The 15,823-nt window shown below is 37.0% G+C and overlaps 1 protein-coding gene across 13 annotated transcripts in view; it reads right to left on the bottom strand.

Annotated features, from left to right (window-relative positions):
• The window catches only part of HYCC2 (hyccin PI4KA lipid kinase complex subunit 2), a 128,628-nt gene that overhangs the window by 78,817 nt on the left and 33,988 nt on the right, over positions 1-15,823 (bottom strand). For 8 of the 13 annotated variants that reach the window (XM_004458915.4, XM_058300395.1, XM_004458914.5 and 5 more), the window contains exon 2: positions 11,981-12,078. The exons of 2 other annotated variants lie outside the window; for them this stretch is intronic. The gene's annotated coding sequence lies outside the window, so the exon portion shown is untranslated. Of the gene's footprint in view, positions 1-11,921; positions 12,079-15,823 lie in introns of all 13 variants that reach the window. 3 more of the 13 variants (XM_023588902.2, XM_058300390.1, XM_058300392.2) reach the window with 1 other exon arrangement.

Raw genomic sequence — 15,823 nt, 5'->3', positions numbered from 1 at the left:
TAAATATATACATGTGTTATCATACATAGTACATAATGCAGTTTTCACTTATTAACAATTTACCACAGATCTACAGATCTTATTCTTTAAAAAGCCATAGAATATTTAATTTTGAATATAAATCCATAACTTACTTGTTCAATAACTTACTGATGGACCCACAGACTGTTTTCAACTTTCCTGAATTACTAAAATATATATAATGCAATGAATATTCTTATACATATTTCATTATGCAACTGTGCTACTTCTGTTGTATATTTAGCATAGAAGTCTAAATAAATCTAAATTTAAAACCTTCAATCTTCCAGGGAAAGGATGTGGCTCAAGCGGCTGAGCACCTACCTCCCACATGGAAGGTCCCATATTTGGTCCCCAGTGCACCCCCAAAAAAAAAAACAAACAATAAGCAAAACAAAAGAAAAAAACAGCTCAGGAGTGCTGATGTGGCTCAGTAGTTGAGCACTGACTTCCTACATGCCAGGCTCCAGGTTCAATCCCTGGCCTGGTAACTCAAAAGAAAAAAATAATAAATTTCAATTTTCTTATATTTATTAATACGATGTATAAGACTTGCAAAATTAGGACAATAAAATTGTATTAGGGAAATGGATGTATGGATGTGGCTCAAGCAGTTGGGCTCCCATCTACCATATAGAAGTCTAGGATTTGATGCCCAGGGCCTCCTGGTGAAGGCAAGCTGGATCACGCAGCGAGCTGGCCCACATGGAGTGCTGACCCACACAGGAGTGCCAGCCAGCGCAGCAAGATGATGCACCCAGAGACACAGAGTAGAGACAATAAGAGATGTAGCAGAGTGGGGAGCTAAGGTGGCATAAGAGAATGATCACCTCTCTTCCCTTCCAGAAGGTCCCAGGACTGGTTCCTGGAGCCACCTGATGAGAATACAAGCAGACACAGAAGAACACACAGCGAATGGACATAAGAGAGCAGACAACGGGGAAGGCGGGGCAGGGAGAAATAAATAAATCTTTAAAAAATATTGTAATAGAACATTCAAATGAGTCTATTGCCAAAATGTTTTAAAAAATTAATACATATACTATTGTAATATATGGGAAAGGGACATGGCATAATTATATCACAATATATTTTATTGTATTTTTTAAGTCATCTTGCTTGCTTAATTAGGGCTTGAGTCTTCTACATTTAAAAATCCACACTTATAGTTGACTTTTAAAGCAATCTAGAAGTTACTTTCATGTGATATGAGATTAATATTTAATTTCTCCCAATAGTTGCCAATTTTTCTACTACAATGCTTGCAGGTCCATTTTTCCTCATTAACTTGAAATGATATTTTTACTATACACTAAATTTTTACATATATTTTGAACTATTTCTGAGCTACTTTTCCCATTAATTTTGTACCCTAACTACATCATTTTATTATGTAATAGTATAAATCCTATTCTAATTCCTTTTTACCTCATTCTTCCAGATGAATAATAAATGACTTATTTTGATAGGTTTCATCCACACACCATGGAGATTAAATATACAAATTAATTCCAAATAATATGTTCACAGGGAGTTTTCCCATACAGAAGCATACTATTCTTTATTAGAAATCTTCTGAGAGTTCCTACCAGATGTGTCTTAGTAAAAGTTTGTTGTTTTCTTCATATAGGTTGACATTTCCAATTAAGTTCATTCCTAGGTAGTTTATATATATATTTTACTGCAATTGGGATGGGACTTTTCCCATTCCACTTCATAACTAGCTCTTGTTACACAAAAATAAAAATTTCTTTAAAAATCAAAATGAATATATTATAAATTACTAAAGTTGGGGAAAAGATGTGGCTCAAACAGTTGAGTGCCCACCTTCCACCTCCCACACAGACAGTCCCAAATTCAGTTTCCGGCGCCTCCTAAAGAAGACAAACAACAGAGCAGACAACGAGCATACATCAAGCAAAAACAATGAGCAGATGAGCAAAAACAATGAGCAGACAATGAGCAAAAAAACCCAAGTGAGCAGCAGGATACAGACGTGGCTTAAGCAGTTGAGCACCCACATCCCATATGGGTGGTCCCAGGTTTGGTTCCCAATGCCTCCTAAAGAAAAAACAGACAATAAGCAGATGAAAGAAAAGGAAAAAGGAAAGCAAAGAAAAGAATGAACAAGCAGACAGTGAGCAAACAGAAAAGGAGCCATTTTGAGGGGGTAGGGGGAAATTACTCAAGTTTTTTTTTTCAGTTAACTATAAGAGATTAGAAGATTTTAAAAGTATACTCTATACTACCTTATAGATAAGGGCAAGAAGAAACTATGATTAATCAGCAATTTTTTTCAAATTCTCTACAAAGAACATACACAGTTTTAAAATTTAAAAAAAAAAAAACTCAAACATTAATTTAAAAAGGAAATCCACATCTTAACCTGATACAAAATACATCAGAACCCTTATTCTCAATAAAGGGCCCATAATATATACTTTGAAAAACCTCCCCAAGTAATTCTGATGACCATCCTCCAATGGGGCGGAAAAAGCATCACATCCAGGTTAAATTTCTCCTTTAAATACTGTCTTGTCTCTCCTTTAACCATAAATTTGGTACATCAAATCTCCTTTGTTTCTACCAATACCATTTAAAAGGTAGCAAAGTGAAATACCTTTAACTAGAGAAATACAGTGGTGGTAGTAATAATTATAAATCTTAATGTCATCATATTTCCTCAACTCTGATAACATTAATTTTAAGACAATTTAATAACAAACTTAAGGAGAAAACAAGAACAATACTTTATTAATAAGAATGCAAATATTTAACTACAGGACAAAAGCAAAAACTTGTCCACATAATCACATACATTGTTGTTTTTTTGAGGTACAGGGACCAGGGACTGAACCCGGAACCTCAGATGTGGGAAGCCGGCACTCAACCACTGAGTCACGTCAGCTCTCCTGGGGTTCTTAACTTTAACTGTTCCATGGACCCCTCTGGCAGTCAGGTGAAAACCATGGAGCCCTTACTAAGTCCACAATATACAATGTAGTATAACTATATACATCACACCCGCACCAAAACGTCCCCACAAGAAGGTTTTCTTTTTTTTTTAATTTCAATTCAAGCTCATGGACATCTTGTTAAGAACCTCTATGCTTGTTGTTTGTTTTTGCTTTTAGAAGGCACGAGGGACTGAACCCAGGACCTCCCATGTGGGAAGCATGCACTCAACCGCTAGAGCCACATCTGCTCCCTACATACCACTTTTTAAAAAATATCACCCTTCATGTTTCTAGCCACCTGTGGTCTTGTACTGTCACTTGGCATGCTCTTCTCCCAGGTCTCTGTATATGGCTGAATTATGTTCAGTTCAAATGTCACTACTTCCTGTCTACTCTACTTAAATTGCTCACTGTGGTTGCTTATCCCTCCAACCCCATTTCTTTCACAGCATTTACCACAATACGTAATTATCTTGTTTATTTGTTTCCTTATTCTCTGTCTTTCCCACTAGAATCTATACTTCACAGGAGCAGGTACTAATCCCAGTGCCTGGCACATAACAAGCATTAAAATATTTGATTTAATTACTTGTGCTCATGAACTCCATTTATTTGGCACCTTTAGCACTGACAGTTTTATTTACAGTCATAACAAAACCTACTGAGATTTTTGCCTGTGCTTTCTACTGGGTTAAGATTAATAATTTTATTTTTCCAAATTGAATACAGAAGGAAGTTAAACAGTTCTGTTAAAAGTCACTCAGAAGCATGTGACAGGTTATTTTTCCAGAATGCATGAATCAGTTATACCAACCCTGCCCAGGTTTGAAATTAGAGGCTAAGAGATTTGGCAATTTTGATTATCTTTGAATTAATAGGTATGTGTCAGGCAATCTTCCATTAAGACAACTGCTCATTTCAAAGTTGTATTATACTATGATATTTTATATGCATTTTAAGCAACAATTAGGGACCAAATTCTATGAAAATTGCAACCCCATATTGTGTTACTAATGTCAAGTGAAACAATAACTGAATAAAAAATTTTCCAAAGCTAAATTCTCAAAATACCAAGCATGTATGACTGCTGTTATTTTACAAGATATTTGCCAAGTCACTGAAAAGTTTCTTCTGACAAGACATCCTGATTTGTGTTAAAATGTGAAAAAAAAAGTATCTTAGAATTGAGTAAATAAGTTATTATCAAGTGTTTCAAGTACACACACTGTACCAAATACTTTTTACCTTATTATCTAATGCAATGAAGCAGCAGTGGTTTATAGCAGCAGTTCTCAACTCTTTGATCTGAAGACTCCTTTATACTCACACATCTGAAAAATATTTATTAATTCATTTAAGAATAATAAACCTGGGGGGTGGAGTAGATGTAGCTCAAGTGGTTGAGCGCCTCCTTCCCATGTATGGGTCCTGGATTTGATCTCCAGTCAGTACCTCCTAAAAACAAACAAACCAAAAACCCAGCTCTCATTGGGGAGTGGATGTAGCTCAGTGGTTGAGTGCCTGCTTCCTATGTACAAGGTCCTGGGTGCAATCTCTGCTACCTCTTTCAATAGTAATAATGCTAATAATACTACTACTAGTAAATCTATTATATGTAAACATAAATAACATTTTAAATGAAAAGAAATAGTATTTTTCCAAAACAAAAAAACATTTGGTGAGAAAAGTAGCATTTGAAAAAAAATTTTGTAACTAATTCTGCATTTTATCATTGCTGGAAAACTTCACTATATATTAATGAGAGAATGAAAGTGAGAAAGGCAAATACTGTCTTTATGGAACTCCCCACCCCACCAAAGAATCCCCAGACCACTCTTTGAGCACCAACTCTGGAGTCAGAGCGCCTAAACTTAAGGTCACTTACTAGCTCTGTGACCTTGGGTAATGAGGCATTCTCTGTGCCTCATTTCCTTAATTTCAAAAATGAAGGGAAGCGAATTTGGCCCAACAGATAGGGCATTTGTTTACCACATGGGAAGTGAAAGGTTCAAACCCAGGGCCTCCTGACCCGTGCGATAAGCTGGCCCTCGTGCAGTGCTGATGCACGCAAGGAGTGCCGTGCCACGCGGGGGTATCCCCCACGTAGGGAAGCCCCACACGCAAGGAGTGTGCACCCTGTAAGGAGAGCCACCCAGTGCGAAAAAAGTGCAGCCTGCTCAGGGGTGGTGCCACACACACAGAGACTTGACGCAGCAAGATGATGCAGCAACAACAAAAACAAAAAAAGAGACAGATTCCCAGTCCCGCTGACAAGGATACAAGCGGACACAGAAGAACACACAGCAAAATGGACACAGAGAACAGACAGCTGGGGCGGGAAAGGGGAGAGAAATTAATAAAAAATCTTTAAAAGAAAAAAAGTAAACCATCTAGGGAAGCAGATTTGGTTCAATTGATAGAGCGTCCGCCTACCATATGGGAGGTCCAGGGTTCCAACCCAGCGCCTCCTGACCTGTGTGGTGAGCTGGCCCACGTGCAGTGCTGATGGGCTCAAGGAGTGCTGTGCCACGCAGGGGTGTCCCCCACAAAGGGAAGCCCCGCGTGCAAGGAGTGCGCCACACAAGGAGAGCTGTCCCGTGTGAAAAAAGCACAGCCTGCCCAGGAGTGGTGTCATACACACGGAGAGCTGATGCAGAAAGATGACGCAACAAAAAGAGAGACACATTCCCAGTGCTGCTGACAAGAATGCAAGCAGACACAGAAGAATACACAGCAAATGGACCAGAGAGCAGATGCAGGGGAGAGAAATAAAAATCTTAAAAAAAAAAGAAGTAAACACTCTTCTCAAATGAGAACAAAGTGAAAGTTTAATGACAATATGGGTGAACATAATGTTTGAGTGATTATGAGTGTTTTGGTTTGCTGGAGGCTGGGGATGCAATATGCCAGAAATGAATTGGGTTTTACGGTTGGAATTTATTGGGTTGATAGTTTACAATTCTGAGGTTGTGAAAATGTTTAAATCAAGGTATCATCACAGATGATGAACTGAACGTTAGAAGTGATTAGGCACATGGCAGGGTTCACTCATATCTCCCCTGTCCTCTGGGCTTCATTGCATTCAGTTTTGGGTTTCTCTGCCTGTGGCTTTTCTCACTCCCAGGTTCATTGATTTCAGCCCTGGAGACTTCTCTCTTCTCTATGCAGCTTTTGTTTTGGATCTGTGTCTTTTTGTTCCTCTGTTTATAAGGGAGTCCAGTAAAAGAATTAAGACCCTCCCTGAGTCATGCAATCTAATCAAAGGCCCTTAACTGATGTAATTTAATCAACAGGTCCCACCTACAATAGGTTTACAAGCACAGCAATGAATTACCTTTAAGAATAGGATAATTGAGTCCACAAAAGACTCAAGCCAGCACAATGAATAAGTAGTACTTCTGACTTTTTCATAGGGTTGTTATAAAATTGGAGCCTCATTAACTTGCAAACTTTAAAAATATGGGTGGAATAATACTTCTGTGGGCACATGCATCAATATTACATAATATAGCCAAGAAACATCTAAGTTATCAAGGAATACAAGGTTTGTCAAGAACTTTCAACTTAAGGTGATTTTAAGCCACAATATTAAAATAAGGCAAGGCCAATTTAAGAGACAGACTGAGCATTCAGGTAGTTTGTGACAAGAAAGAAATGTTGAGTATAAATATCTCAACAATACTGAATCCTAGTATGAAATAGTTTAATTGGTACCAGGGTTTTAGACCTAGACTTATGGGTTACATGAGACACTCAGATATTTTTTTATGTGGTCTTTAGTTAGTTAGTTTGAACAATAGAGAAACTTTCCACTAAATACTGTATTTGTTGACAATATTAAAATGGGGATTTCACAACAAAAAAATAAACAAAAAAATAATAGTACCTACTTCATATAGTTTATTGTATATTTATAACAGCTCATATTAAAAGGTAATCACTATATAAGTGTTTTCTATTAGTACTATATATTAGTCCTCATGATACTATATACTATGTGGTAGTTTCTGCTATTCTAAATAACAGATAAGAAAATTAAATTGTAAAGAGGCTGAGGTAAAGACACTTTAAGTGGCAGCACTTGGATTTGGATTTTTTTTTAACTTTATTTTGAAATAATTTCAAACTTACAAAACAATCACAAAAATAATACAAAACCCATAAAGAGACTTCCAATATCCAGAATTAGATATCTAGAACCATTAATTTTCACATTTTGCCAGACTTCCTGTATCATTTCATCTATCCATTTACCTATCAGTCTATCTACATATTTATCTGTTCCAAACATTTGAGAATCAGGGAGTATATATCATGCTCCTTGAACACATAATACTGCTATTTGTACACTTTCTAAGAACAAGGATATTCACTTATGTAACCACCTGAAGTATAGATATCAAGCTCAAGAAATCTAACATTGATATAAAGCTTAGAGTCTATATTTTAATTTTTTCATTGTCCCAATAATGTTCTTTTCAACCTTTTCCCCTCCCTTATTAGAGCGCATCCAGGATCATGAAATGCATTTAACTGCCACTGTCCCTTTACTTGCTCTCTTTTTTTAAAATTGTGGAAATATATATGCAACATAAACTTTCCTATTTCAACCACTCCCAAGCATGCCATTTCAGTGGGATTAATCATATTATCCATTACCAGAACTTTTCCATTACCCCAAACAGAAACCCTACACTCTTATACATTAACTCCCTCTGCCCTCAGATTTAAATTTAACTTCTACTTTACTACCTATGGCTGAAAAGGCACTATGTGATAAGGTTTCTATCTTATGGCTCATTCTACTCTCCCCACAGCTTTCTATGTTTTAGCCACACTCTCCTTTCAGTTTCTCTGGCTTCATGCATACCTTCACTCCAGAGCATCAAGGCTGTTCCAGCCTAGAATGCTGTCCTGTACTGCTATTTGAATAGCTGACTCCTTCCCATTCTAAGTCTCCTCCACAGGCTTTTCCTGATCACTCTAAGTATCAGTCCTTTTCTCCTTTCCCTACTATTTTCTACCCCAACACATTAGTTTCCTTTTTAGAGCTTTGGAGTTTGTAACGTTTTATTAGACCACATTACTTACTGTATTTCCCCCATTAGACTATAAGTTCCAAGAAAACAGAGTCCATTTCTCATTTGCTCACTACTATGCACTCAGAGCTAACAAGACTACTATATATCTGGACATATGGCAGGTACTTAATTTGTTGCATCAGTGAACCACACAGAACATATGACTTCTTACAAATCACTAAGTCTTTGAGCTTCAGTTTCCCTACAATAATAAGTTAATATATTTCAGTGTTATCACTGGAAAAAATAGAACTGGCTACAAAGAAATTTTGTAAATATTTATTTCCTCACTAGGATCAGTATCTTTTAGTATCTAGAGGTAGCTAGAGAATGCAGATGTAAATATACTGCAAGCTTCCTTTTTATTTAACCAATATAAAATTCTGAAGATTTCTTCTACTGTGTATTTCACCCATCCCATCACCTGACATGTACAAATGATATTTATTTTTTTTTGTCTTTTTTTTTTTTATTGACTTTGTAATAATATTACATTAAAAATATATATGTGAGGTCCCATTCAACCCCACCCCCCCACCCCCCCTCTCCCCCCCCAACAACACTCGTTCACATCATCATGACACATCCATTGGATTTGGTAAGTACATCTTTGGGCATCTCTGCACCTCATAGACAATGGTCCACATCATGGCCCATACTCTCCTCCATTCCATCCAGTGGGCCCTGTGAGGATTTACAATGTCCGGTGATTACCTCTGAAGCACCATCCAGGGCAGCTCCATGTCCCAAAGACGCCTCCACCTCTCATCTCTTCCTGCCTTTCCCCATACCCATCGTCCACCATGTCCACTTTTCCCAATCCAATGCCACCTCTTCTATGTGGACATTGGATTGGTTGTGTCCATTGCACCTCTAAGTCAAGAGGAGGCTCAGATTCCACATGGATGCTGGATGCAATCCTCCCATTTTCAGTTGTAATCACTCTAGGCTCCATGGTGTGGTGGTTGTCCTTCTTCAACTCCATCTTAGCTGAGTGTGGTAAGTCCAATAAATCAGATTGTAGGTGCTGGAGTCTGTTGAGGCTCAGGCCCTGGCTATCACATTGTCAGTCCAGAGATTCAAATCCCCTAAATATATCTTAAACCCCAACTTAACTGCACCTCCAGCACATTAGCATGAAAGTCTTATGAAGGGAGATCCCATCTGAGTCCAGATTCATCACACATAAACACCATTTCCAAAGAGGGGCCATCTGCCCTGGTAGTTAACCCCATCGGCCATGACCATAACTCTCATGGGTCTCTTTAGCCTTCAAAGGAACCAATATCTGGGGGTTGTATCTGCTTTATCTGTCTCTCTGACTCTGCTCAGTTGTGCGTGAGGGCAATCCTTCTGCCAGCCTCCAGACTCTTTTTTAGAAACTCGTAGCCATATAAACTCATTTCTCCTTTCCATTTCCCCCTTACTTTAGGTCAAACAGCATTTTAAAGTCATGGTATTTTATGTAGACATGGATATTCTGCTGATCCGCTACAAATGATATTTAAAATCAAGCGCTAAAGCTATATTCTCTTGTATGCAGATCATACTGCTTCAACTTCCAGAGTAAGTAGGACATCACAGAAAATGGTTATCCTTTTGGTGACCATAGTGATGGCAACCTTTACTTTACCAAGACCTAACTACACATGATGAACCGAATGATAAATTGCTAGAACATAACCTAAAGGAGGTCAATAACTACTTGCCAAGAAAAAAACTCATAGTGCCTGCCCAAGTACAATAAGCTCTTCATTAACAACATTCATGGTTAGAAGTTGTGCCTTATCTGACAGTGAGCATGCATTCTTCTTCAGAAATTGTCAATTTACAGACAATCAGAATATGAGGCAGTATAGGTTAATGGTTAAGGAGTATGAGATCTGGCACTAGAATGCCTGAGTTCAAATTCCAACCCATGACCCACAAGCTATGTGTCCTTGAGAAAGTTACTTAACCAAGAGGATTATTTTAAAAGATTAAATAATTTAACACACATAAGGCCTCTGAAGCATGAATGGCAAAACATAAGTCATCAGCAGGTATTAGCTATTATTATATGGAAATAATAATAATAAAATTATTTAATTTTCTTGACAATTTAGGAAGCATTTTTACTGTGGAGGTAAAGATTAGGTTTATTCATCCATTCATTCAACTAATATTTTTTGAATAACAATTATATGCTGAGGGAGCGTATGTGGCTCAAGTGGTTGAGTGCCCACCTCCCACAAGGGCAGACCCGGGTTCATTTCCCGGTGCCTCCTGTAAAAACAAACAAACAAATAAAAAACAAACAACAAGCAAAACAAACAAAAAAAACAACTCAGGGAAGGCGATGTGGCTCAGTGGTTGAGTGCCAGCTTCCCAAATAATGAGGTTCAATCCCCGGCCCTTGAAGCTCAAAAAAAAACCCATTATATCCTAGGTATTACACTGGATGCTGAAGATACAGTAGTGGGTAAAACTGATTATAATTCCTATTCTCAAGAATTTTTAGTGAATCAAAATGTATATTGGGGTGGCGGACTTGGCCCAATGGTTAGGGCGTCCATCTACCACATGGGAGGTCCGCGGTTCAAACCCCGGGCCTCCTTGACCCGTGTGGAGCTGGCCCATGCGCAGTGCTGATGTGCACAAGGAGTGCCCTGCCACGCAGGGGTGTTCCCGCATAGGGGACCCCCATGCACAAGGAGTGCGGCCCGTAAGGAGAGCCACCCAGCGTGACAGAAAGTGAGGCCTGCCCAGGAATGGAGCCGCACACACGGAGAACTGACACAACAAGATGACGCAACAAAAAGAAACACAGATTCCCATGCTGCTGACAACAGAAGAGGACAAAGAAGATGCAGCAAAGAGACACAGAGAACAGACAACCAGGGTGGGGTGGGGTAGAGAAATAAATAAATAAATAAATCTTTTTTTTTTAAATGTATATTGGAGGATAAATAAAGCTATTTAACTATCAAAGCAACATATAAGAGAGCCAATAGTGGTTCTGCAACTGTAAAATTTCAAACTATGTAAACACTATGAAGAGGGGAATGGATGTAGCTCAAGTGGTTGAGTGCCTACTTCCCATGCACGAGGTCCCAGGTTCAATACCCAGCACCTACTAAAAACAAACAAATGAAAAAGCAACTCTTACTGGGGAATGGATGTAGCTCAGTGGTTGAGCGCCTGCTTCCCATGTATAAGGAGGTCCTGGGTTCAATACCAGTACCTCCTAAAAAAAATGAAAGAAAGAAAAATTGGGGGAGAATGAATGTAGCTCAACAGTTGAGTGCCTGCCTCCCACATACAAGGTCCTGGGTTCAATCCCTGGAACCTCCTAAAACAAATAAACAAACAAACAAAAAAACACTATGAAGGATTTAAAGGTGTAACTCTGAAACTTAAGACATGCTGTTATTATATATATCAAATAAACTAAGAAAAAACCTAGAGCTGCACTGTTCAATATAGTTGGCACCAGTTTCATGTGGCTATTTACATTTAAAATAATTAAAATAAAATAAAATTCAAAGATTGAATTCCTAAGTTGTAGTTGCTATATTTCAAGTGCTGAGTATCTCTACGTGGACAGCACAGATGTAGAACATTCCCACCATCACAGAAGTACTATAAGACAGCACTGACTAGAGGTAGCTAGACAATGCAGTTATGCTAAGTAAATTCAATAATTCAATAAATTTCAAGTTTAGGCAATAAAATGGCTTTATAAAACTATGAAAAGGGATATATTTTCAAAACTAGAATCTAAAGGCCCAATAATTAAGATGTGATGGTTTCAAGTCTTTGAAGTAAAACTGCTTAACAAACAGCAGCTACCCACCAAAGATTACTCAAAATCCTAACATACCTTACTATTTGGGAAAATTCATTATTTTTCCTTTGAAAAGTTGAAGTCTATAAATTTACCTCTGCTTTAAGATAAGTTTTCTAAAGGAGGAGGCGGCACAGGAATGCAGCAGATTTCAAGTGTGGAATTCATTTGCTGAGACAAATATTTTCCAAGTCTAAAAAAAATGAAAATAAACAAATATGAAATATTGAGATAATATTGAGATAATAAAAAAGAGAAAGAACAGTTTCGGTAAGAGATTTATAATATACTTTATCTAATTATAAAATAATTAGGAATCAAAAAATTAAATAATAAATAGCATACTTATATACCTTCATCAGAGCTAACAAAAAGAATACATTTGGAGACAGTCTGAGATTTAAGTCTTAAATTTGCCACTCATTATCTCTAAGATGTCGAGTAGGCTACCTAATTTACCTGAAGTCTCATTTGAATAATCTCTAAAAATAAGTCCCTTCCAATCTTAATATTCTATGATTCAATCTTTTGAAACTTGTTACAATAGTCACACACATGATGATTAAAAATAACTACATTAAAATGTTAATAAGCAGTATAAAAACAAAGTTAAATAACAATGTATCAAAGGCTACAAAATCATTTTGGATGAGTTTCACAAAACTGAAAAAGTTATTTTTAAAAAAGAACATAAAAATGCTTTTTACTTGAATTTGGGGCACAAAAACAGATAAAAAGTTTTTTGATCAGAGAGAATCATTTTCAAATTGCTAAAAATGTAAAGACTTTTCCTTGATTTTAAGCTGCATCACAATTTAAAAATCTGCATCACTATTTAAAAATTTGAACTACTAAAGGAAAGTCAACATATTAAAGTATGTTCACTAACAAAATGTACTTCAAATTTTAAAGTATGTTCAATATCAAAGTGTACTTTTTTTCTTTTAATACAAAGAGTGCTGCAATAAAATTCTCTTCGAACTAAATAACATTATCATTGTAAAGTCTGCAATGTTTTTCAAACTAGAGATGTGTCATGACCATACTCCAACCATAGCAACTGAATTTATTTCTTATTTATTGGGCATTCACATAAGAATTTTTATTTCATATGGAGAAAACACGAAAAGGACCAACAGAATATCTCTAGAAAGATGCACAGGAAACAGGTAACACTTTGGGAAGGTCAGGAAGTCAAGGGAACTTAGTGAGACTGAAACTGTCTTTTTGTACCGTGAGAATTTTGAACCAGTGTAGGCAGGGAAAACTGGAGAGCTACACTAGGAACTTCTGTAGAGATGGATCCTGCAACCTTTCAAGACAATCTGGTGGACAATTAAAACTTACCACATATGCAAAGAGACAAGAAAATATGACCAGTAATTAAGAGAAATGTAAACAAAAGAATTAGACCCACAGATGATCCAATATTGGAGTAAGCACAGAAGAGCTTAAAAATAATTCTGATAAAAATAGTAAAAAGAATAAAAAGGAAAAAATGGACAAATTTGATGAAGGACAGTAAATTCTCATCAATGAATCTGTTAAAAAAAAAGAATATTCTAGAACTGAAAAATATAACGTATGAAATTTAGAGTTCAATATATTGGTTTTACAGCAAATTGGACACAACAGAATATAAGATTAGTGAACTGGAAGACAGGTCAATAAAAAGAAAAAAAATAACCAAAATGAGGAATGGAGAGAGAAGTGTAGAAGAGATGGCAGGAAGGAACTGAAGAAGGGTGTAGCAGTTTAATATTATTGATGAATTCCAAAAAGAAATACTTATAATCTGATCTGTACCTGGGTATGATTGAGTTATGATTAGGGCATTGAGTCCCCACCCCTTAGTGGGTGGGGACTGACAGATAAAAGGCATGGCAAAGTACAGAGTTGAGGGTTTTCTGATGTTGGAGTTTGATGCTGAAGTCTTAAGCCGGAGCCCCAGGAAGTCAGCACACAGAGGAAACAAGCAAGCCCCAGGAAGAGAGGACCTGAGCCAGGAGAAGAACGCAGAGGAATAGAGACAGTTCCTTAGACATAGCAGAAACCCCAGGGAGAGTTTAGAGTCATTCACCTGATAGTCTACAGCTGACCTTGTGGAGAAAACAAGGAAGCTGAGCCCAGAGGAACCCAGGAAGCCTACACCCTGGCAGACATCAAGAGCCATCTTGCTCCAACACGTGAAAATAGACTTTGGTGAGGGAAGTAACTTATGGTTTATGGCCTGGTATCTGTAAGCTCCTACCCCAAATAAATACCCTTTGTAAAAACCAACCCATTTCTGTATTTTGCTGACTAATACAAGGGGTAAAGAGGCAAGGGAGAAGTTTAAGAGAAATGTGAGACATGTTTCAAAGATCTATATACACAATGGGAAAGAATATGAAAATTGAAATTGCTGATTTTATATTGACCAGGTTATTTGAGTAAAGCATAATAATCAAGGCAAGGTATAGGTGTTCAGTAATCTATTTATCTCACCTCTCTTCCCCATTCCCTTTATACTTCCACTCCCAGGAAAGAGCAATGTATTAATATTTTAATAAAATATTAAATCCTTTTGAAAAATACAGTCTAGTTTAATTTCATAACACAGTAATTTTCCCTGTGAACATGTTCTTCTACTGTTTTCATACCTATAATAAATTATGGACTTATCCCTTTTATTTCCTTTTAATTGTTAAAGAAAATTATAAGCAAATACATAAGTAGAAAGAATAGTATAATAAACTCCCATGTACCCATCACTGAGCTTCAATAATTATGAATTAATGGAAAATCTTTTTTCTTTATACCCTCCACTCATTGCCAAAATTATTTTGAAGATTTATTTATTTATTCCACCACCCATCCCCCCTTTGTCTGTTCTCTATGTGTCCATTCACAATGTGTTCTTCTGTGACTGCTTGTCTTCTCTTTAGGTGGCACTGGGAACCGATCCTGGGACCTTCCAGAATGAGAGTAAGGTGCTCAATCTCTTGCGCCACCTGAACTCCCTGGTCTGCTGCACCTTTTATTATCTCTCTTCTGTATCTCTTTTTTGTTGTTGTTGCATCATCTTGCAGTGCCAGCTCTCCACTTGGGCCAACCTGGGCGAGCTCACCCCGTGAGCCAGCTTGCCTTTACCAAGATGCCCTGGGAATCAAACCCTGGACCTCCCATATGGTAGTTGGGAGCCCAATCACTTGAACCATATCCACTTCCCCCAAAATTATTGTGAAGCAAATCCAGGATGTAATGATAGCTGTAAATATTTCAGAATTTATTGCTAACTGAACTTTTTAAAAAACATAGCCACAATATCGTAAAAGAAATTTAAAAATAATTCCTTAGTATCATCAAACATCCAGAGAGTGCTCAAATTTGCAATTGTGTCAATCAGGATCCAAATGAGGTTCACATATCAGGATTAGATGATATGCCTCTTAAATCTCTCAATCTATAGGTAAGAGTCTCTGTGTGTCTTGTAACTTACTTGTTGCTGAAATGGAGTTATTTACCACAGTCAGAAACAAATTCTGTTGAAAAAATATTTATTTACCACTGTCTGGATTTTGCTGATTATACTTTCTTGCATGTCAATATATTTCTCTGCTCTCAGCAGTTCTTGTAAAATGGTAGTTGTGCACAGTGATATAATCAGATTAGGGTTAATTTGTGTGGAAGGGATGACCACTAGTGGTATGTTTTTCAATCAAAAGGCTCATAATATCTGGTTGTCATTTTTTATAATATTGACAATCAGCGCTCAGGGATCTTTAGGGATTGAAAAATGGTGATAATCTAATTATCCAGTTCTATCTTTTCTTCTTCATTTATTTAGCCAGAATACTTCTATATAAAAAAACTTCCCTTTCCTATTTGATTACTCATGAGTAGCATTTTTAGAGGAAAAATAGGATAAATGCTTAATTCTTTCCTTTTATTTACCA

Source organism: Dasypus novemcinctus, chromosome 7, assembly GCF_030445035.2.
Source record: "Dasypus novemcinctus isolate mDasNov1 chromosome 7, mDasNov1.1.hap2, whole genome shotgun sequence".
Taxonomy (NCBI): domain Eukaryota; kingdom Metazoa; phylum Chordata; class Mammalia; order Cingulata; family Dasypodidae; genus Dasypus; species Dasypus novemcinctus.
This window is presented reverse-complemented; position numbering and strand designations above follow the sequence as displayed.